Below are 12480 nucleotides of genomic sequence, written 5' to 3'. Positions count from 1 at the left end.
ATTCGAGTTCAAATCGTTATTTTGGTTTCTGAGCTTGTCTTGGTGGTGTAGTTGGTTATCACGCAAGTCTCACACACTACAGGTCCCTAGTTTAAACCTCGGCTCAGACATTTTTAAAATTATGTTTTTACTTTTTCCTGAACAACGTTTTCACTGTTGATTCGAGTTCAAATCATTATTTTAGTTTCTGAGCTTGTCTTGGTGGTGTAGTTGGTTATCACGCTAGTCTCACACACTAGAGGTCCCCAGTTCGAACCTGGGCTCAGACATTTTTAAAATTATGTTTTTACTTTTTCCTGAACAACGTTTTCACTGTTGATTCGAGTTCAAATCATTATTTTGGTTTCTGAGCTTGTCTGGGTGGTGTAGTTGGTTATCACGCTAGTCTCACACACTAGAGGTCCCCAGTTCGAACCAGGGCTCAGACATTTTTAAAATTATGTTTTTACTTTTTCCTGAACAACGTTTTCACTGTTGATTCGAGTTCAAATCGTTATTTTGGTTTCTGAGCTTGTCTAGGTGGTGTAGTTGGTTATCACGCAAGTCTCACACACTACAGGTCCCTAGTTTGAACCTCGGCTCAGACATTTTTAAAATTATGTTTTTACTTTTTCCTGAACAACGTTTTCACTGTTGATTCGAGTTCAAATCGTTATTTTGGTTTCTGAGCTTGTCTTGGTTGGTTTCTGAGCTTGTCTTGGTGGTGTAGTTGGTTATCACGCAAGTCTCACACACTACAGGTCCCTATTTGAACCTCGGCTCAGACATTTTTAAAATTATGTTTTTACTTTTTCCTGAACAACGTTTTCACTGTTGATTCGAGTTCAAATCATTATTTTAGTTTCTGAGCTTGTCTGGGTGGTGTAGTTAGTTATCACGCTAGTCTCACACACTAGAGGTCCCCAGTTCGAACCTGGGCTCAGACATTTTTAAAATTATGTTTTTACTTTTTCATGAACAACGTTTTCACTGTTGATTCGAGTTCAAATCGTTATTTTGGTTTCTGAGCTTGTCTTGGTGGTGTAGTTGGTTATCACGCTAGTCTCACACACTACAGGTCCCTAGTTTGAACCTGGGCTCAGACATTTTTAAAATTATGTTTTTACTTTTTCCTGAACAACGTTTTCACTGTTGATTCGAGTTCAAATCGTTATTTTGGTTTCTGAGCTTGTCTTGGTGGAGTAGTTGGTTATCAAGCTAGTCTCACACACTACAGGTCCCTAGTTTGAACGTGGGCTCAGACATTTTTAAAATTATGTTTTTACTTTTTCCTTAACAACGTTTTCAATGTTGATTCGACTTCAAATCATTATTTTGGTTTCTGAGCTTGTCTGGGTGGTGTAGTTGGTTATCACGCAAGTCTCACACACTAGAGGTCCCTAGTTTGAACCTGGGCTCAGACATTTTTAAAATTATGTTTTTACTTTTTCCTGAACAACGTTTTCACTGTTGATTCGAGTTCAAATCGTTATTTTGGTTTTTGAGCTTGTCTTGGTGGTGTAGTTGGTTATCATGCTAGTCTCACACACTACTGGTCCCTAGTTTGAACGTGGGCTCAGACATTTTTAAAATTATGTTTTTACTTTTTCCTTAACAACGTTTTCAATGTTGATTCGACTTCAAATCATTATTTTGGTTTCTGAGCTTTTCTGGGTGGTGTAGTTGGTTATCACGCTAGTCTCACACACTAGAGGTCCCCAGTTCGAACTTGGGCTCAGACATTTTTAAAATTATGTTTTTACTTTTTCCTGAACAACGTTTTCACTGTTGATTCGAGTTCAAATCGTTATTTTGGTTTCTGAGGTTGTCTTGGTGGTGTAGTTGGTTATCATGCTAGTCTCACACACTACAGGTCCCTAGTTTGAACCTGGGCTTAGACATTTTTAGAATTATGTTTTTACTTTTTCCTGAACAACGTTTTCACTGTTGATTCGAGTTCAAATCGTTATTTTGGTTTCTGAGCTTGTCTAGGTGGTGTAGTTGGTTATCACGCAAGTCTAACACACTATAGGTCCCTAGTTTGAACCTCGGCTGAGACATTTTTAAAATTATGTTTTTACTTTTTCCTGAACAACGTTTTCACTGTTGATTCGAGTTCAAATCATTATTTTGGTTTCTGAGCTTGTCTGGGTGGTGTAGTTGGTTATCACGCTAGTCTCACGCACTAGAGGTCCCCAGCTCAGACATTGGCTCAGACATTTTTAAAATTATGTTTTTACTTTTTCCTGAACAACGTTTTCACTGTTGATTCGAGTTCAAATCGTTATTTTGGTTTCTCAGCTTGTCTGGGTGATGTAGTTGGTTATCACGCTAGTCTCACACACTAGAGGTCCCCAGTTCGAACCTGGGCTCAGACATTTTTAAAATTATGTTTTTACTTTTTCCTGAACAACGTTTTCACTGTTGATTCGAGTTCAAATCGTTATTTTTGTTTCTGAGCTTGTCTTGGTGGTGTAGTTGGTTATCATGCTAGTCTACTTTTTCCTGAACAACGTTTTCACTGTTGATTCGAGTTCAAATCGTTATTTTGGTTTCTGAGCTTGTCTTGGTGGTGTAGTTGGTTATCATGCTAGTCTCACACACTACAGGTCCCTAGTTTGAACGTGGGCTCAGACATTTTTAAAATTATGTTTTTACTTTTTCCTGAACAACGTTTTCACTGTTGATTCGAATTCAAATCATTATTTTGGTTTTTGAGCTTGTCTGGGTGGTGTAGTTGGTTATCACGCTAGTCTCACACACTAGAGGTCCCCAGTTTGAACCTGGGCTCAGACATTTTTAAAATTATGTTTTTACTTTTTCCTGAAAAACGTTTTCACTTTTGATTCGAGTTCAAATCGTTATTTTGGTTTCTGAGCTTGTCTTGGTGGTGTAGTTGGTTATCACGCAAGTGTCACACACTAGTGGTCCCCAGTTCGAACCTGGGCTCAGACATTTTTAAAATTATGTTTTTACTTTTTCCTGAACAACGTTTTCACTGTTGATTCGAGTTCAAATCATTATTTTGGTTTCTGAGCTTGTTTGGGTGGTGTAGTTGGTTATCACGCTAGTCTCACACACTAGAGGTCCCCAGTTCGAACCTGGGCTCAGGCATTTTTAAAATTATGTTTTTACTTTTTCCTGAACAACGTTTTCACTGTTGATTCGAGTTCAAATCATTATTTTGGTTTCTGAGCTTGTCTGGGTGGTGTAGTTGCTTATCACGCTAGTCTCACACACTAGAGGTCCCTAGTTCGAACCTGGGCTCAGACATTTTTAAAATTATGTTTTTACTTTTTCCTGAACAACGTTTTCACTGTTGATTCGAGTTCAAATCATTATTTTGGTTTCTGAGCTTGTCTGGGTGGTGTAGTTGGTTATCACGCTAGTCTCACACACTAGAGGTCCCTAGTTTGAACCTGGGCTCAGACATTTTTAAAATTATGTTTTTACTTTTTCCTGAACAACGTTTTCACTGTTGATTCGAGTTCAAATCGTTATTTTGGTTTCTGAGCTTGTCTTGGTGGTGTAGTTGGTTATCATGCTAGTCTCACACACTACAGGTCCGGTTGAACGTGGGCTCAGACATTTTTAAAATTATGTTTTTACTTTTTCCTTAACAACGTTTTCAATGTTGATTCGACTTCAAATCATTATTTTGGTTTCTGAGCTTTTCTGGGTGGTGTAGTTGGTTATCACGCTAGTCTCACACACTAGAGGTCCCCAGTTCAAACTTGGGCTCAGACATTTTTAAAATTATGTTTTTACTTTTTCCTGAACAACGTTTTCACTGTTGATTCGAGTTCAAATCATTATTTTAGTTTCTGAGCTTGTCTGGGTGGTGTAGTTAGTTATCACGCTAGTCTCACACACTAGAGGTCCCCAGTTCGAACCTGGGCTCAGACATTTTTAAAATTATGTTTTTACTTTTTCATGAACAACGTTTTCACTGTTGATTCGAGTTCAAATCGTTATTTTGGTTTCTGAGCTTGTCTTGGTGGTGTAGTTGGTTATCACGCTAGTCTCACACACTACAGGTCCCTAGTTTGAACCTGGGCTCAGACATTTTTAAAATTATGTTTTTACTTTTTCCTGAACAACGTTTTCACTGTTGATTCGAGTTCAAATCGTTATTTTGGTTTCTGAGCTTGTCTTGGTGGTGTAGTTGGTTATCATGCTAGTCTCACACACTACAGGTCCCTAGTTTGAACGTGGGCTCAGACATTTTTAAAATTTTGTTTTTACTTTTTCCTTAACAACGTTTTCAATGTTGATTCGACTTCAAATCATTATTTTGGTTTCTGAGCTTTTCTGGGTGCTGTAGTTGGTTATCACGCTAGTCTCACACACTAGAGGTCCCCAGTTCGAACCTGGGCTCAGACATTTTTAAAATTATGTTTTTACTTTTTCCTGAACAACGTTTTCACTGTTGATTCGAGTTCAAATCGTTATTTTGGTTTCTGAGCTTGTCTTGGTGGTGTAGTTGGTTATCACGCAAGTCTCACACACTACAGGTCCCAAGTTTGAACCTCGGCTCAGACATTTTTAAAATTATGTTTTTACTTTTTCCTGAACAACGTTTTCACTGTTGATTCGAGTTCAAATCATTATTTTAGTTTCTCAGCTTGTCTGGGTGGTGTAGTTGGTTATCACGCTAGTCTCACACACTAGAGGTCCCCAGTTCGAACCTGGGCTCAGACATTTTTAAAATTATGTTTTTACTTTTTCCTGAACAACGTTTTCACTGTTGATTCGAGTTCAAATCATTATTTTGGTTTCTGAGCTTGTCTGGGTGGTGTAGTTGGTTATCACGCTAGTCTCACACACTAGAGGTCCCCAGTTTGAACCAGGGCTCAGACATTTTTAAAATTATGTTTTTACTTTTTCCTGAACAACGTTTTCACTGTTGATTCGAGTTCAATTCGTTATTTTGGTTTCTGAGCTTGTCTTGGTGGTGTAGTTGGTTATCACGCAAGTCTCACACACTATAGGTCCCTAGTTTGAACCTCGGCTCAGACATTTTTAAAATTATGTTTTTACTTTTTCCTGAACAACGTTTTCACTGTTGATTCGAGTTCAAATCATTATTTTAGTTTCTGAGCTTGTCTGGGTGGTGTAGTTGGTTATCACGCTAGTCTCACACACTAGAGGTCCCCAGTTCGAACCTGGGCTCAGACATTTTTAAAATTATGTTTTTACTTTTTCCTGAACAACGTTTTCACTGTTGATTCGAGTTCAAATCATTATTTTGGTTTCTGAGCTTGTCTGGGTGGTGTAGTTGGTTATCACGCTAGTCTCACACACTAGAGGTCCCTAGTTTGAACCTGGGCTCAGACATTTTTAAAATTATGTTTTTACTTTTTCCTGAACAACGTTTTCACTGTTGATTCGAGTTCAAATCGTTATTTTGGTTTTTGAGCTTGTCTTGGTGGTGTAGTTGGTTATCATGCTAGTCTCACACACTACAGGTCCCTAGTTTGAACGTGGGCTCAGACATTTTTAAAATTATGTTTTTACTTTTTCCTTAACAACGTTTTCAATGTTGATTCGACTTCAAATCATTATTTTGGTTTCTGAGCTTTTCTGGGTGGTGTAGTTGGTTATCACGCTAGTCTCACACACTAGAGGTCCCCAGTTCGAACTTGGGCTCAGACATTTTTAAAATTATGTTTTTACTTTTTCCTGAACAACGTTTTCACTGTTGATTCGAGTTCAAATCGTTATTTCGGTTTCTGAGCTTGTCTTGGTGGTGTAGTTGGTTATCACGCTAGTCTCACACACTACAGGTCCCTAGTTTGAACCTGGGCTCAGACATTTTTAAAATTATGTTTTTACTTTTTCCTTAACAACGTTTTCAATGTTGATTCGACTTCAAATCATTATTTTGGTTTCTGAGCTTTTCTGGGTGGTGTAGTTGGTTATCACGCTAGTCTCACACACTAGAGGTCCCTAGTTTGAACCTGGGCTCAGACATTTTTAAAATTATGTTTTTACTTTTTCCTGAACAACGTTTTCACTGTTGATTCGAGTTCAAATCGTTATTTTGGTTTTTGAGCTTGTCTTGGTGGTGTAGTTGGTTATCATGCTAGTCTCACACACTACAGGTCCCTAGTTTGAACGTGGGCTCAGACATTTTTAAAATTATGTTTTTACTTTTTCCTTAACAACGTTTTCAATGTTGATTCGACTTCAAATCATTATTTTGGTTTCTGAGCTTTTCTGGGTGGTGTAGTTGGTTATCACGCTAGTCTCACACACTAGAGGTCCCCAGTTCGAACTTGGGCTCAGACATTTTTAAAATTATGTTTTTACTTTTTCCTGAACAACGTTTTCACTGTTGATTCGAGTTCAAATCGTTATTTTGGTTTCTGAGCTTGTCTTGGTGGTGTAGTTGGTTATCATGCTAGTCTCACACACTACAGGTCCCTAGTTTGAACCTGGGCTTAGACATTTTTAGAATTATGTTTTTACTTTTTCCTGAACAACGTTTTCACTGTTGATTCGAGTTCAAATCGTTATTTTGGTTTCTGAGCTTGTCTAGGTGGTGTAGTTGGTTATCACGCAAGTCTAACACACTATAGGTCCCTAGTTTGAACCTCGGCTGAGACATTTTTAAAATTATGTTTTTACTTTTTCCTGAACAACGTTTTCACTGTTGATTCGAGTTCAAATCATTATTTTGGTTTCTGAGCTTGTCTGGGTGGTGTAGTTGGTTATCACGCTAGTCTCACGCACTAGAGGTCCCCAGCTCAGACATTGGCTCAGACATTTTTAAAATTATGTTTTTACTTTTTCCTGAACAACGTTTTCACTGTTGATTCGAGTTCAAATCATTATTTTGGTTTCTGAGCTTGTCTGGGTGGTGTAGTTGGTTATCACGCTAGTCTCACACACTAGAGGTCCCCAGTTCGAACCTGGGCTCAGACATTTTTAAAATTATGTTTTTACTTTTTCCTGAACAACGTTTTCACTGTTGATTCGAGTTCAAATCGTTATTTTGGTTTCTGAGCTTGTCTAGGTGGTGTAGTTGGTTATCACGCAAGTCTCACAACTACAGGTCCCTAGTTTGAACCTCCGCTCAGACATTTTTAAAAATTATGTTTTTACTTTTTCCTGAACAACGTTTTCACTGTTGATTCGAATTCAAATCATTATTTTGGTTTTTGAGCTTGTCTGGGTGGTGTAGTTGGTTATCACGCTAGTCTCACACACAAGAGGTCCCCAGTTCGAACCTCGGCTCAAACATTTTTAAAATTATGTTTTTACTTTTTCCTGAAAAACGTTTTCACTGTTGATTCGAGTTCAAATCGTTATTTTGGTTTCTGAGCTTGTCTGGGTGGTGTAGTTGGTTATCACGCTTCTCATACACTTGAGGTCCTCATCGTTATTTTGGTTTCTGAGCTTGTCTGGGTGGTGTAGTTGGTTATCACGCTTCTCATACACTAGAGGTCCACATTTCGAACTTGGGCTCAGACATTTTTAAAATTATGTTTTTACTTTTTCCTGAACAACGTTTTCACTGTTGATTCGAGTTCAAATCATTATTTTGGTTTCTGAGCTTGTCTGGGTGGTGTAGTTGGTTATCACGCTAGTATCACACACTAGAGGTCCCCAGTACGAACCTGGGCTCAGACATTTTTAAAATTATGTTTTTACTTTTTCCTGAACAACGTTTTCACTGTTGATTCGAGTTCAAATCGTTATTTTGGTTTCTGAGCTTGTCTTGGTGGTGTAGTTGGTTATCACGCAAGTCTCACACACTACAGGTCCCTAATTTGAACCTCGGCTCAGACATTTTTAAAATTATGTTTTTACTTTTTCCTGAACAACGTTTTCACTGTTGATTCGAGTTCAAATCGTTATTTTGGTTTCTGAGCTTGTCTTGGTGGTGTAGTTGGTTATCACGCAAGTCTCACACACTACAGGTCCCTAGTTTAAACCTCGGCTCAGACATTTTTAAAATTATGTTTTTACTTTTTCCTGAACAACGTTTTCACTGTTGATTCGAGTTCAAATCATTATTTTAGTTTCTGAGCTTGTCTGGGTGGTGTAGTTGGTTATCACGCTAGTCTCACACACTAGAGGTCCCCAGTTCGAACCTGGGCTCAAACATTTTTAAAATTATGTTTTTACTTTTTCCTGATCAACGTTTTCACTGTTGATTCGAGTTCAAATCATTATTTTGGTTTCTGAGCTTGTCTGGGTGGTGTAGTTGGTTATCACGCTAGTCGCACACACTAGAGGTCCCCAGTTCGAACCTGGGCTCAGACATTTTTAAAATTATGTTTTTACTTTTTCCTCAACAACGTTTTCACTGTTGATTCCAGTTCAAATCATTATTTTGGTTTCTGAGCTTTTCTGGGTGGTGTAGTTGGTTATCACGCTAGTCTCACACACTAGAGGTCCCCAGTTCGAACCTGGGCTCAAACATTTTTAAAATTATGTTTTTACTTTTTCCTGAAAAACGTTTTCACTGTTGATTCGAGTTCAAATCGTTATTTTGGTTTCTGAGCTTGTCTTGGTGGTGTAGTTCATTATTTTGGTTTCTGAGCTTGTCTGGGTGGTGTAGTTGGTTATCACGCTTCTCATACACTAGAGGTCCTCATTTCGAACTTGGGCTCAGACATTTTTAAAATTATGTTTTTACTTTTTCCTGAACAACGTTTTCACTGTTGATTCGAGTTCAAATCATTATTTTGGTTTCTGAGCTTATCTGGTTGGTGTAGTTGATTATCACGCTAGTCTCACACACTAGAGGTCTCCAGTTCAAACCTTGGCTCAGACATTTTTAAAATTATGTTTTTACTTTTTCCTGAACAACGTTTTCACTGTTGATTCGAGTTCAAATCATTATTTTGGTTTCTGAGCTTGTTTGGGTGGTGTAGTTGGTTATCACGCTAGTCTCACACACTAGAGGTCCCCAGTTTGAACCTGGGCTCAGACATTTTTAAAATTATGTTTTTACTTTTTCCTGAACAACGTTTTCACTGTTGATTCGAGTTCAAATCGTTATTTTTGTTTCTGAGCTTGTCTAGGTGGTGTAGTTGGTTATCACGCAAGTCTCACACACTACAGGTCCCTAGTTTGAACCTCGGCTCAGACATTTTTAAAATTATGTTTTTACTTTTTCCTGAACAACGTTTTCACTGTTGATTCGAATTCAAATCATTATTTTGGTTTTTGAGCTTGTCTGGGTGGTGTAGTTGGTTATCACGCTAGTCTCACACACTAGAGGTCCCCAGTTCGAACCTGGGCTCAAACATTTTTAAAATTATGTTTTTACTTTTTCCTTAACAACGTTTTCACTGTTGATTCGAGTTCAAATCATTATTTTGGTTTCTGAGCTTGTCTTGGTGGTGTAGTTGGTTATCACGCTAGTCTCACACACTAGAGGTCCCCAGTTCGAACCTGGGCTCAGACATTTTTAAAATTATGTTTTTACTTTTTCCTGAAAAACGTTTTCACTTTTGATTCGAGTTCAAATCGTTATTTTGGTTTTTGAGCTTGTCTTGGAGGTGTAGTTGGTTATCACGCAAGTCTCACACACTACAGGTCCCTAGTTTGAACCTCGGCTCAGACATTTTTAAAATTATGTTTTTACTTTTTCCTGAACAACGTTTTCACTGTTGATTCGAGTTCAAATCATTATTTTGGTTTCTGAGCTTGTCTGGGTGGTGTAGTTGGTTATCACGCTAGTCTCACACACTAGAGGTCCCCAGTTCGAACCTGGGCTCAGACATTTTTAAAATTATGTTTTTACTTTTTCCTGAAAAACGTTTTCACTTTTGATTCGAGTTCAAATCGTTATTTTGGTTTTTGAGCTTGTCTTGGTGGTGTAGTTGGTTATCACGCAAGTCTCACACACTACAGGTCCCTAGTTTGAACCTCGGCTCAGACATTTTTAAAATTATGTTTTTACTTTTTCCTGAACAACGTTTTCACTGTTGATTCGAGTTCAAATCGTTATTTTGGTTTCTGAGCTTGTCTTGGTTGGTTTCTGAGCTTGTCTTGGTGGTGTAGTTGGTTATCACGCAAGTCTCACACACTACAGGTCCCTATTTGAACCTCGGCTCAGACATTTTTAAAATTATGTTTTTACTTTTTCCTGAACAACGTTTTCACTGTTGATTCGAGTTCAAATCATTATTTTAGTTTCTGAGCTTGTCTGGGTGGTGTAGTTAGTTATCACGCTAGTCTCACACACTAGAGGTCCCCAGTTCGAACCTGGGCTCAGACATTTTTAAAATTATGTTTTTACTTTTTCATGAACAACGTTTTCACTGTTGATTCGAGTTCAAATCGTTATTTTGGTTTCTGAGCTTGTCTTGGTGGTGTAGTTGGTTATCACGCTAGTCTCACACACTACAGGTCCCTAGTTTGAACCTGGGCTCAGACATTTTTAAAATTATGTTTTTACTTTTTCCTGAACAACGTTTTCACTGTTGATTCGAGTTCAAATCATTATTTTGGTTTCTGAGCTTGTTTGGGTGGTGTAGTTGGTTATCACGCTAGTCTCACACACTAGAGGTCCCCAGTTCTAACCTGGGCTAAGACATTTTTAAAATTATGTTTTTACTTTTTCCTTAACAACGTTTTCAATGTTGATTCGAGTTCAAATCGTTATTTTGGTTTCTGAGCTTGTCTGGGTGGTGTAGTTGGTTATCACGCAAGTCTCACACACTACAGGTCCCTAGTTTGAACCTCAGCTCAGACATTTTTAAAATTATGTTTTTACTTTTTCCTGAACAACGTTTTCACTGTTGATTCGAGTTCAAATCGTTATTTTGGTTTTTGAGCTTGTCTTGGTGGTGTAGTTGGTTATCATGCTAGTCTCACACACTACAGGTCCCTAGTTTGAACGTGGGCTCAGACATTTTTAAAATTATGTTTTTACTTTTTCCTTAACAACGTTTTCAATGTTGATTCGACTTCAAATCATTATTTTGGTTTCTGAGCTTTTCTGGGTGGTGTAGTTGGTTATCACGCTAGTCTCACACACTAGAGGTCCCCAGTTCGAACTTGGGCTCAGACATTTTTAAAATTATGTTTTTACTTTTTCCTGAACAACGTTTTCACTGTTGATTCGAGTTCAAATCGTTATTTTGGTTTCTGAGCTTGTCTTGGTGGTGTAGTTGGTTATCATGCTAGTCTCACACACTACAGGTCCCTAGTTTGAACCTGGGCTTAGACATTTTTAGAATTATGTTTTTACTTTTTCCTGAACAACGTTTTCACTGTTGATTCGAGTTCAAATCGTTATTTTGGTTTCTGAGCTTGTCTAGGTGGTGTAGTTGGTTATCACGCAAGTCTAACACACTATAGGTCCCTAGTTTGAACCTCGGCTGAGACATTTTTAAAATTATGTTTTTACTTTTTCCTGAACAACGTTTTCACTGTTGATTCGAGTTCAAATCATTATTTTGGTTTCTGAGCTTGTCTGGGTGGTGTAGTTGGTTATCACGCTAGTCTCACGCACTAGAGGTCCCCAGCTGAGACATTGGCTCAGACATTTTTAAAATTATGTTTTTACTTTTTCCTGAACAACGTTTTCACTGTTGATTCGAGTTCAAATCGTTATTTTGGTTTCTCAGCTTGTCTGGGTGATGTAGTTGGTTATCACGCTAGTCTCACACACTAGAGGTCCCCAGTTCGAACCTGGGCTCAGACATTTTTAAAATTATGTTTTTACTTTTTCCTGAACAACGTTTTCACTGTTGATTCGAGTTCAAATCGTTATTTTTGTTTCTGAGCTTGTCTTGGTGGTGTAGTTGGTTATCATGCTAGTCTACTTTTTCCTGAACAACGTTTTCACTGTTGATTCGAGTTCAAATCGTTATTTTGGTTTCTGAGCTTGTCTTGGTGGTGTAGTTGGTTATCATGCTAGTCTCACACACTACAGGTCCCTAGTTTGAACGTGGGCTCAGACATTTTTAAAATTATGTTTTTACTTTTTCCTGAACAACGTTTTCACTGTTGATTCGAATTCAAATCATTATTTTGGTTTTTGAGCTTGTCTGGGTGGTGTAGTTGGTTATCACGCTAGTCTCACACACTAGAGGTCCCCAGTTTGAACCTGGGCTCAGACATTTTTAAAATTATGTTTTTACTTTTTCCTGAAAAACGTTTTCACTTTTGATTCGAGTTCAAATCGTTATTTTAGTTTCTGAGCTTGTCTTGGTGGTGTAGTTGGTTATCACGCAAGTCTCACACACTAGTGGTCCCCAGTTCGAACCTGGGCTCAGACATTTTTAAAATTATGTTTTTACTTTTTCCTGAACAACGTTTTCACTGTTGATTCGAGTTCAAATCATTATTTTGGTTTCTGAGCTTGTCTGGGTGGTGTAGTTGGTTATCACGCTAGTCTCACACACTAGAGGTCCCTAGTTTGAACCTGGGCTCAGACATTTTTAAAATTATGTTTTTACTTTTTCCTGAACAACGTTTTCACTGTTGATTCGAGTTCAAATCGTTATTTTGGTTTCTGAGCTTGTCTTGGTGGTG

The 12480-nt window shown here is 38.1% G+C and overlaps 14 non-coding genes across 14 annotated transcripts; all 14 read left to right on the top strand.

The window, feature by feature from the left end:
• The first annotated feature begins 852 nt into the window (after window positions 1-852).
• Window positions 853-926, top strand: TRNAV-CAC (transfer RNA valine (anticodon CAC)). The gene has a single exon. It is a non-coding gene; the product is annotated as a tRNA-Val (tRNA).
• A 1775-nt stretch (window positions 927-2701) lies between these two features.
• On the top strand, window positions 2702-2775 carry TRNAV-CAC (transfer RNA valine (anticodon CAC)). The gene has a single exon. It is a non-coding gene; the product is annotated as a tRNA-Val (tRNA).
• A 562-nt stretch (window positions 2776-3337) lies between these two features.
• Window positions 3338-3411, top strand: TRNAV-CAC (transfer RNA valine (anticodon CAC)). Its single transcript has one exon. It is a non-coding gene; the product is annotated as a tRNA-Val (tRNA).
• A 400-nt stretch (window positions 3412-3811) lies between these two features.
• TRNAV-CAC (transfer RNA valine (anticodon CAC)) lies at window positions 3812-3885 on the top strand. The gene has a single exon. It is a non-coding gene; the product is annotated as a tRNA-Val (tRNA).
• Window positions 3886-4606: 721 nt separating this feature from the next.
• TRNAV-CAC (transfer RNA valine (anticodon CAC)) lies at window positions 4607-4680 on the top strand. Its single transcript has one exon. It is a non-coding gene; the product is annotated as a tRNA-Val (tRNA).
• Window positions 4681-5083: 403 nt separating this feature from the next.
• Window positions 5084-5157, top strand: TRNAV-CAC (transfer RNA valine (anticodon CAC)). Its single transcript has one exon. It is a non-coding gene; the product is annotated as a tRNA-Val (tRNA).
• An 85-nt stretch (window positions 5158-5242) lies between these two features.
• On the top strand, window positions 5243-5316 carry TRNAV-CAC (transfer RNA valine (anticodon CAC)). Its single transcript has one exon. It is a non-coding gene; the product is annotated as a tRNA-Val (tRNA).
• Window positions 5317-6832: 1516 nt separating this feature from the next.
• On the top strand, window positions 6833-6906 carry TRNAV-CAC (transfer RNA valine (anticodon CAC)). Its single transcript has one exon. It is a non-coding gene; the product is annotated as a tRNA-Val (tRNA).
• Window positions 6907-8017: 1111 nt separating this feature from the next.
• Window positions 8018-8091, top strand: TRNAV-CAC (transfer RNA valine (anticodon CAC)). The gene has a single exon. It is a non-coding gene; the product is annotated as a tRNA-Val (tRNA).
• A 1076-nt stretch (window positions 8092-9167) lies between these two features.
• On the top strand, window positions 9168-9241 carry TRNAV-CAC (transfer RNA valine (anticodon CAC)). The gene has a single exon. It is a non-coding gene; the product is annotated as a tRNA-Val (tRNA).
• A 403-nt stretch (window positions 9242-9644) lies between these two features.
• TRNAV-CAC (transfer RNA valine (anticodon CAC)) lies at window positions 9645-9718 on the top strand. Its single transcript has one exon. It is a non-coding gene; the product is annotated as a tRNA-Val (tRNA).
• Window positions 9719-10142: 424 nt separating this feature from the next.
• On the top strand, window positions 10143-10216 carry TRNAV-CAC (transfer RNA valine (anticodon CAC)). The gene has a single exon. It is a non-coding gene; the product is annotated as a tRNA-Val (tRNA).
• A 1775-nt stretch (window positions 10217-11991) lies between these two features.
• TRNAV-CAC (transfer RNA valine (anticodon CAC)) lies at window positions 11992-12065 on the top strand. Its single transcript has one exon. It is a non-coding gene; the product is annotated as a tRNA-Val (tRNA).
• Window positions 12066-12309: 244 nt separating this feature from the next.
• On the top strand, window positions 12310-12383 carry TRNAV-CAC (transfer RNA valine (anticodon CAC)). The gene has a single exon. It is a non-coding gene; the product is annotated as a tRNA-Val (tRNA).
• The last annotated feature ends 97 nt before the right edge of the window (window positions 12384-12480 follow it).

Source organism: Cucurbita pepo, chromosome 7 (genome assembly GCF_057944985.1).
Source record: "Cucurbita pepo subsp. pepo isolate OVF chromosome 7, ASM5794498v1, whole genome shotgun sequence".
In the NCBI taxonomy this organism is placed as follows: domain Eukaryota; kingdom Viridiplantae; phylum Streptophyta; class Magnoliopsida; order Cucurbitales; family Cucurbitaceae; genus Cucurbita; species Cucurbita pepo.
This window is presented reverse-complemented; position numbering and strand designations above follow the sequence as displayed.